The 9524-nt window shown below is 50.4% G+C and overlaps 1 non-coding gene across 1 annotated transcript; it reads left to right on the top strand.

Annotated features, from left to right (window-relative positions):
- The first annotated feature begins 2836 nt into the window (after positions 1-2836).
- Positions 2837-2942, top strand: LOC136327944 (U6 spliceosomal RNA). The gene has a single exon (XR_010729997.1). It is a non-coding gene; the product is annotated as a U6 spliceosomal RNA (small nuclear RNA).
- Positions 2943-9524: the final 6582 nt, after the last annotated feature.

The raw sequence follows: 9524 nt of genomic DNA, 5'->3' as shown, positions 1-9524 counted from the left end.
TGGCATGGCACAGCTATGAGAGCTTTGACTCCAGCCCAGGAAACTTTGTTGGTTCACACTAGGGACAGGGCCCCAAGGTCACAAGAATCACTGAAGACCCAAAGAAAGTTAAGAAACAGCAGACTTCTCGCCACCCAAGTTCTCTTTTCCTTCTTCTTTGCCTCCTCCCTCTGCGGGTCCCTTGCAATAGCACGTCCATCAACCCAAAGAGGTTCCAGTCCCATCCTCTGGTTTGGCCATCACTGTGTTGTGTGTGTGTGTGTGTGTGTGTGTGTGTGTGTGTGTGTATGTGTGTGTGTGTGTGTGTGTTTGATGCTTATTGTAGGGAACTGGACATGTGCATAGGAAAGGGACACAAATATTAACATGTATCGTTGGAACCATAGTGACACCCACAAAATCTTTCCACATAAGCACACCCACTGCAATGAAGACTCAACCCAATACTCTCATTCGTTCATTCTTTATTCATTCAACACATAATCATGGAGTGCATGCCATGTACTATGTAGAGTTCTCAGTACCAGGGACCCAGGCCTGCCCTCACGGGGCTCTTAGTCTAGCTGAGGAGACAGGAAGTTACCACTTTGAGAGGCCCAGACAATTAGGTGAGAAACAGCACAGGTTGGGGTGGGGGAATCACAAGGAAGGCCAAGCTGCTGAAGCAAATGTGTGAGGCAGGGAGGGGCGGGAGAGGAAGCAGGAAGGGAAGGTAGTAACAATCCCAGTTCTAACTGCTTTTTACAGAAAACTCTATTAATCCTCACAAGTCTAAGAGGCAGGTATGCTTTTTTATTATTATTATTTAGTGAGAAGAGGGGAGGCAGAGAGACAGACTCCCACATGCACCTCGACCGGGATTTACCCGGCACGCCTACTAGGGGTGATACTGTGCCCACCAGGGGAGTTGCTCTGTGGCTCAGCAACCCAGCTCTTCTTAGTGCCTGAGGTGGAGGCCATGGAGCCATCATCAGTGCCCAGGGCCAACTTGCTCCAATCAAGCCACGACTGCAGGAGGTGAAGAGAGAGAGAGAGAGAGAGAGAGAGAAGTGAGAGAGGGAAGGGTGGGGAAGCAGATGGGTACTTCTCCTGTGTGCCCTGACTGGGAATCAAATCTGGGATTTCCACATGCTGGTCCTATGCTCTACCACTGAGTCAACTTGCCAGGGAAAAATTCTGATTTTATAGATGAGGAAACAGTGGCACAGAGAGGCTTAGTCACATGCTCTTGTTCACACAGCAAGAAAGTAGCAGGCAGGATTGGGGAACCCAGGAAGTCAGGCTCCAGCATGCGTGCTTCAGATTACACACTGCACTACCTTGGCAAGCAGGGGAAACCCATAGCCACCTTTCTGGTCATGCTAAGGAGCCCAAGGTGATCCCACGGGGGTGGGCAGACCCTGATGGTTTAAATGGGAGAGACAGCTGCTCAGACTGACCCATGGAGGACCAGCTGGAGCACCCATGGAAGATGGGTTTTAGGGGCAAGGCAAGGAGAACTGTTAGGAGGCTATTATTGTGACCCAGGTGAGAAGACCCAGGTGAGCTGGTTGGAGAGGAGGGGATGGGTTTGAGAAAAACTGAAGCGGTAAACTTGTCAAATGTGCTGACTGGCAGGATGTAAAGAGTTAGTTGGAAACAGGGGTTATGAAGGAGGACTTCCTGATATCTGACTAAGTGCCTGGTTACGAGTTCTCACCAGCCAAGATACGCTGTCAGGAGCGACGCCGACTTTGAGTTGGAACATGTTGCCTTGGTGGTGCCAGGGGACCCAGACAGAGAAGCGTGGCGGTTACATAGAGCCCCCCAGCACTGCTCCCTCAGGGTCCCCCTTCCCCCGGCCCACCCTCCCTCTCCCCAGCTAACCACCACCTGGGCCCGTCGTCCACACTCACCCCAGAGCCACCAGCCTCCGGAGAGTTCCAGGGCTCACTCTGGATTCCCAGGCCCCTCCAGCAGCAGTGGTCTGCCGCCCAGGGAGAGGCCGTCACAGACCCCCTCTCCCCAGCTAACCACCACCTGGGCCCGTCGTCCACACTCACCCCAGAGCCACCAGCCTCTGGAGAGTTCCAGGGCTCACTCTGGATTCCCAGGCCCCTCCAGCAGCAGTGGTCTGCCGCCCAGGGAGAGGCCGTCACAGACCCCCTCTCCCCAGCTAACCACCACCTGGGCCCGTCGTCCACACTCACCCCAGAGCCACCAGCCTCTGGAGAGTTCCAGGGCTCACTCTGGATTCCCAGGCTCCTCCAGCAGCAGTGTCTGCCGCCCAGGGAGAGGCCGTCACAGACCCTGTCCACTCCAGCCTGCCCTTAAGGGGGGACGGGGCATTTCTGCTCTGGTTTCTCCTGTAGGTGTGGGAAAGGTGTCTTCTTCTGTGTGACACAGCATTGAGACAGGCTGGTAAGCCAGGACAAGTGCAACAGGGAAACTGAGACAGAAAGTTAAACGGCCAGGCAGCTTACAGCCATCTAGTAAATCGTAACATCCTAGCTTCCCTAATCAAGGACACTTAAGAGTAAATGGTTTACACCAGTGGTTAACTCTTTTTCAGACTCTACAGAACTTGTGAAGGACCAGCACTGGTCTGCAGACCAGCGATTGAAAACCACTGGTTTACACTTCTGCTCCCCAATGGAAGAGTAAAGAGCTTAAATCATCCACTCGGGAGAGACAGCAGAAACCCAGTTAGTGCCGCTTGTGCCAGCCACACGCAAGGATGATGAAGTCAGGGGAATAACCCTCACTTTGGCTTATCAGCATAAACCTGGTGAATATTCTATTGAGAGCCTCTCCAAAGATCTTCCCTAAAATTCCCACCTTTAGAAAACAGAAAAAAGTGCTCCCTTGGGCAGCACATACACTAAAACTGGAAGAATACAGAGAAGATTAGCATGTCCCCGTGCAAGGATGACGTGCAAATTTGTGAAGCATTTTGTATTTATAAAAAAAAGAAGAAAGAAAACAGATAGAGATGTTTACCTGAAAGCTATGTACTCTTATTGATCAATGTCACCCCATTAAATTTAATTTCTAAATAAGTAAAAGAAAATAGAACACAGATGAGAACCCTTAAGACAAAGGCGCGGCACGGGCTCTGTGGGCACGCCCACGCCTTTCTTCCCTCTCAGGTGTGCGTCTTTATGTTCTCTCCTACACTCAGGGCGGGTTAACGCAGGCGCACCGGGCGTGTGCCCTGGGCCCCAACTTCTGAAGGGCCCCACAAAACCCCAACTTTATATTTCTTTCTAATGACACCAAGTTTGGTTTCGTATGTGCACTTTTAACATGAATAGTACATAATATTTTTTATTTTAAAACATTATACTGAGCGAAATAAGTAAATCAGAAAAAACTAAGAACTATATGATTCCATACATAGGTGGGACATAAAAATGAGACTCAGAGACATGGACAAGAGTGTGGGGGTTACAGGGTGGGGGGAAGGGAAGGAAGGGGGGTGGGGGAGGGGAGGGGCACAAAGAAAACCAGTTAGAAGGTGACGGAAGACAATTGGACTTTGGGTGATGGGAATGCAGCATAAGCAAATGTCAAAATAACCTAGAGATGTTTTCTCTGAACATATGTACCCTGATTTATCAATATCTGCCCATTAAAGTTAATAAAAAATAATGATAAAATAAAATAAAAATATGGTTAACATGTATTTTTATTTTCCCTGTCTCCCTCTTTTTTTTAAGCGGCCCAATATTTTCTTTTGTGCCCGGGGCCTCAACCAACCTTAGTCTGCCTCTGCCTAAGCTCTAAGGGTCCCCACGAGAACTGCAATCAGAGAAGCAGCAGGCAGCACAGCTAGTCCTGGCCTAGCCCCCCCCCAAACTGACTCCAAGGCCCCTTTTTCTGTGACTCCTCAGTGAGCAACAGCACCCCCACTGTGGCTATCTTCTTTTCTGTAAGGTTCCTAGCGAGCGAGCCAAAGCAGCCCGCCAGGGCTCTCTCCTGTTGCTTCTTCTACTCTAAGCCATTCCTTTGTTTCAGCTTCAATAAACATACTCTCTAAACCACCTGGACTCATGCTGCGGCATCTTTCCTGCATTAAGTCAAGAACCCACACACTAATGCCGGCCCAAGGCAGAGCCACTCCAGGCCTGGTCCCTTTCCAGTTACATGACCTGTGACTCTACCCAGAACCAAACTGAAGGAGGCCCTGTGCCAGTCCACACACAGGAGCTGCAAGGCAGCCTCTTAGGTTCCCAGAGCGCAGCAGCACCACCAGGTGTGTGGTGAGAGAGGGAGAACTGGGTGTGGCTTGGGGTGGGAGGGGCTCAAGGCGCACGGGAGTGACCTTTCACAGGGGATCAGGAGACCGCAGGACTAATCCTGGCCCTGCTGCTGACTTGCCATGTGACCTTGGGCAACTGACTTGCTTGCATGGGTCTCCTCTGTAACATTTAGCTGAAAGACAGGAGCTCTCAGCTGTGAGCTTGACCTTACTCCCTGATGGTAGCATTAGGAGAGGGGGTGCACACTCCGGGTGCAGGGAGTACAGTGCTGGAGGAAGAGGGGTACTTGGTGGAAAGCTCAGCAAGGTGTTTTAGCAACAAACAGGACAATAGAGTGGCTTAGTGCTGGGAGCTTACTCTGCTCATTCTCCGTCTGTATGTCGGGACATGCCAGGGCTGGGTGTCTACATTTCCATAAGCCTCTTGCTACAATAGCATTCTCGGCAGCTTCAGGCACTTAGATCACAAAGGTAATCTGCTCAGGGATAGCCTGGCCCTGCCTCAGCCTGAGGGGCCGTGTTTGGGGCAGGGCACTGCCTGCCCCTGCGCCCACCCCTACCTGCTTGCCCCCCTCACTCACCCAGTGTGCCATCTCCAGATGGCTTACAGGCCCACCAACCAGCGCCAGTCCCTGGGGGGGCACAGAGGTCACTCTCAATGGAAAGGAATCAAGTTAGATACTAGGAAAAACTATCCCAGTGTTGGGTGGTTAAGTAAGGAGGAATGTGGTCTCTCTTTGTCTAAAGAGTTTTTAAATATTAAACATTTTCGGTCCTGGCCAGTTGGCTCAGCGGTAGAGCGTCGGCCCAGCATGTGGAAGTCCCGGGTTCAATTCCCGGTCAGGGCACACAGGAGAAGTGCCCATCTGCTTCTCCATCCTTCCCCCTCTCCTTCCTCTCTGTCTCTCTCTTCCACTCCTGCAGTCAAGGCTCCACTGGAGCAAAGTTGGCTCGGGCGCTGAGGATGGCTCCATGGCCTCCGCCGCAGGCGCTAGAATGGCTCCAGTTGCATTGGAGCAATGGCCCAGATGGGCAGAGCATTGCCCCCTGGTGGGCATGCCGGGTGGGCGTATGCAGGAGTCTGTCTGTCTGCCTCCCAGCTTCTCACTTTAGAAAAATACAAAACAAACAAAAAAAACATTTTCAAAGATTTTCTTGTCTGAGATAGAAGATGAGTTGAGATTTGGCATGCAGGGTTTAAGCCTCCAGAACTTTCTGGAATGGAGTTGAGAGGGGCTGAGGGAGGGGAGACTATACCTGAGTCATGGGTGAGGGTCCCCAAGGCTCAGCTGCCCTTTCCCCTTGAAGTAATGGATTTGACTACTCCTGGCTTTGGGGCTGTCTGACTATGGGAACCTCTCTGTGCCAGTTTCCTCTTCAGTCACAGTTTTTGGTCAATAAAAAGCCTTTGGCCTGATACTCTTAGCATTTGATACTATTTACCCCTCCCTCCATTTTGAAATCTTCAATTACCAAATTCTTCAGGTTCTGCCTTTTCCTCAGGATGAATCAGGAGTTTTTACATTTGCAAGAAACAGAAAACTCTACCTAACTGCCTTAAACAATAAAGGCCACCTATTTGTTCACCCCCAGTTCAGGCCAGGACTGATGAACCAACTTGGACGTCACCAAGGGCCAAGTTTCTCGCCATCTCCTGCTCTGTCTTCCTCAGCCTAAGGTGGGCTCCCAGGTGGGCATCAAGGTTCTTAGCCCTCCCTGCCTCTTTGTTCACTTACTGATGGAAAGAGCTTTTCCCCCAGCATGGCCGTGGTAAGTGCTGTAATCGTCATTGGCCTGACTTAAGACAAATGCCCCCCCCAACCAATCATGTTGCTGGGGGTGCCACATGCTCCACCTGGGAGCGCTGGGTGGTGAAGGGGCTTGACTGCTGGAGGGGCTCCTATGCACACCCTTCTCCGGGGCCCTTGCCAGCAGCCCCTCCCCTTCTAGCGCCTGTCCCTGCCCTTCCTCAGCCTCTCTCCACACAGCTCCCCTCACATCTTCACTCCCTCTCACGGCTTCAGAGATCAGGTCCTTATGGCTGAGTCCTTCCTTTTTTGAGTCTCAAACCCTGACTTTCTTCTAACATCCCATCTGTACCCTGATGTGTTTGCAGAGCGTTCCTACTTGATGTCTCCAAAGTCATCCTCATATAAAAAGAATAGTCATCTTTCCCCTAACGTTCCCCCTCACACAGACGCTCTCTGCTGGACTCTCCAGCTAGTCCCCAGGTTGAGCTAGCCCTTTCCTTCCACCTGCCCACATCGCATCGGGCCTGACACCCTGCTGTTCTCCAGAGCCCGTGCCTTCTCCATTGTGTCTAAAGTTACCCTAAGCCTGGACCACAGAAACCCCCTCTGCTTCCTTCCGAATGTGCTTTGTTTCCTCATTACTTTCTTTATGTGCGGGGATGAGTTGTGTGTGTGTTGGAAATATGTCATTTTTAAAATATGTACATTTGCTTGGCCTGTGGTGGCACAGTGGATAAAGCATTGACCCAGAACGCTGAGGTCGCTGGTTCAAAACACTGGGCTTGCCTGGTCAAGGCACATATGACGAGGAATTAATCAATAAATAACTAAAGTGAAGCAACTATGAGTTAATGCTTCTTGATTCCCATCCCTCTCTCTCCTCTCGCTGTAAAATCAATAAAATCTTTTTTTTTTTTTTTCATGTGAGAGGAGGGAAGATAGAGAAACAGACTCCCATGTGCGTCCTACAGGGATTCACCTGACAACCCCTGTCTGGGGCTAATGCTCAAATCAACCCAGCTATCCTCAGCGCCTAGGACCAACATTTGGGCCAATCGAGCCACTGGCTACCAGAGAAGAAGAAAGAGAGAAAGGAGAGAGGGAGGGGAAGAGAAGAAGATGGTCACTTCTCTTGTGTGCCCTGACAGGGGATCAAACCTGGGATGTCTGCATGATATTCTATCCACTGAGCCAACCAGCCAGGGCCAAAATCTTTAAAAGATATACATTAAAAAAAAATATGTACATTAAAATTTTTTTCAACCATAGTTTACATTCAATACCATTTGCACCAATTTCAAATGGATAGCAAAGTGACCAGAAAACCATGCACTCTACGTACAGAATGCCCCCACACACTGCTCCAAACATCCACCCAGTCCCATATCCAGCTATCTCAACATACTGACTATATTTCCCATGCTGCAATCCACACCTCATCACTTTCATAGCAGCCTCTTTGGGGACATGCTGAAACTCCATTGTTTCCTGTCACACCCATCTTCAAAAGCCTCCCATGTCTCCGCATTGCCCATGTGACCAAAGGCTGGCATTCGAAGCTCCTTGTGAAGGAGCCTCCTACCTTCACGGGCTCCCATTTTGCCCTCTGCTCTGCTGTTGCAGAGCCCTGTCTGGTTTTGTAGATAGTGCCTGAGAAGCCATGAGCATTCCTGCCTCTTCTCTCTCCTCCCTGCAGCCTCCCAAAGGCCATCCCCAGCAGCCTTCCTTGACCACTTCCACCTGGCAACCTCTTTGTCCCTGTCACATCTGTATGTGTGTGTGTGTACAGAACAGGCGCTGTCTTTAGATATCCTGGGAAGCCTGTTCTTGGTAGAAATGAGCTCATGTGTATGGAAGCACCTGGAAAAGTCTGAGTTCCGTGGGGATAGAGGGGTGGTTTTGGGTTTCACCAGCTAGGAAGATAGGCGGAGCCTTGGGGAGATGGGGTCGTTGAGGACAGTTAAGGACCAAAAGGACCAGGAGAGAGCTACACCTGGTAGCAAAAGACAGGCTACGAGCTACAATCCCAGACACCCTGCTAACTAGCTGCAGAGCCTAGGACAAATCACTTAACCTCTCTGGGCTGTGGCTCCCTTACCCAGATGAGAGGCTTTATCTATCCCACCTGCTCTACTCTGTATCCAGAGTCACTGGAGGATGATTTGAGACGATGTGCAAATAGACTGGAGAAAGAGAATGTGCCCGGTGACCTGGCCTCTGTCTGGCTTGTCTCTGGGCTGACAAAGGGTAAGAAGGAAGCCTGGCCAGCCTCCAGAGGGAAGCTGTACACCAGTCTGGCCCCAGCAGGCTTCAGGGACAACTGGAGCTGATCACAAAGGCCAGGGTTGTGAACAGCAGGGCGGCATCTCTCCCCAGGTGGGAACCTGTGTAGACCAACTCCATCTGACACCCTGGTAGTTGCTAGCAGATCCTTCCTGCCCTCTAGTGGACACAGTTAGGAGATGCACCCACTTCTGTAACGGCAACAAGGTCAGCGGATTTCAGAATGCCACCTGGTACCTATGAAACTTGTCCTCTTATAGAATTCTCAACAGTCTTTCCAGGTTGGTGATAGCATCCTTGTCTTATAAATGGAGGTCCTCAGGTTTAGAGATTATGCAATTGCATATGCTCACATAGTTCACAATGGTGGAACTGGGACTCCCAGGCCAGAGGTTGTGTGCAGGGTTTTAGGTCCCTTAAGAATCCCCCTGCAAAGCTAGCTCAGGGCTGGGAAGATGTAGGTTCATTGTTGGGGCAGTCTTGTCATGGGAAAATCCGGGCAGCTGGCTCTGGCAAAGGCCTCTGGAGAGCCCATCCCCTCCGTGGGCTCCTTTATCTTTTTTTTTTTTTTTACTTTATTCAATTTTCAGAGAGGAGAGAGGGAGAGGGAGAGGGAGAGAGAGAGAGAGAGAGAGAGAGAGAGAGAGAGAGGAGGAGCAGGAAGCATCAACTCCCATATGTTCCTTGACAGGGCAAGCGCAGGGTTTCGAACCGGCGACCTCAGTGTTCCAGATAGACGCTTTATCCCACTGCGCCACCACAGGTCAGGCCCGTGGGCTCCTTTAGAGTTTCCCCAGGCTGCTTCTTCTCCAACACGGGACGAGCCTGTGGCCCAGGACCCTGTTCCTCTATGGTAGCGGTCTTCAAACTTTTCTGCAAAGGGCCAGATAATAAATATTTTAAGTTTTGTGGGCCATATGGTCTCTGATGCAACAACTCAACCCTGCCATCGTGGCAGGCATCGGTAGTAGAGAATACATACGCGAATGACCATAGCTGTGTTCCCATAAAACGTTATAGATGCTGAGATTTAAATTTCATATAATTTTCAGATGTCATGAAATACTATTCTTTTGAATTTTTCAAGCATTTAAAATATGTGAAAACTGTTCTGAGCTTATGGACACTACAAAAAGAGGCAGGCAAATGGGCTGCCACAGGCCAACCCTTCCTCTAAGATGTAGGAGTCTGTCTTTACAGTGCTGTGGCTTCAGCTCCTCTCTCTGGCTGATCCTTCTTTGTCCCTTGTA

The sequence above is a fragment of the Saccopteryx bilineata genome, chromosome 2, assembly GCF_036850765.1.
Source record: "Saccopteryx bilineata isolate mSacBil1 chromosome 2, mSacBil1_pri_phased_curated, whole genome shotgun sequence".
NCBI lineage: Eukaryota > Metazoa > Chordata > Mammalia > Chiroptera > Emballonuridae > Saccopteryx > Saccopteryx bilineata.
The sequence above is the reverse complement of the archived record's forward strand: the minus strand, read 5'-3'. Positions and strand labels throughout refer to the sequence as shown.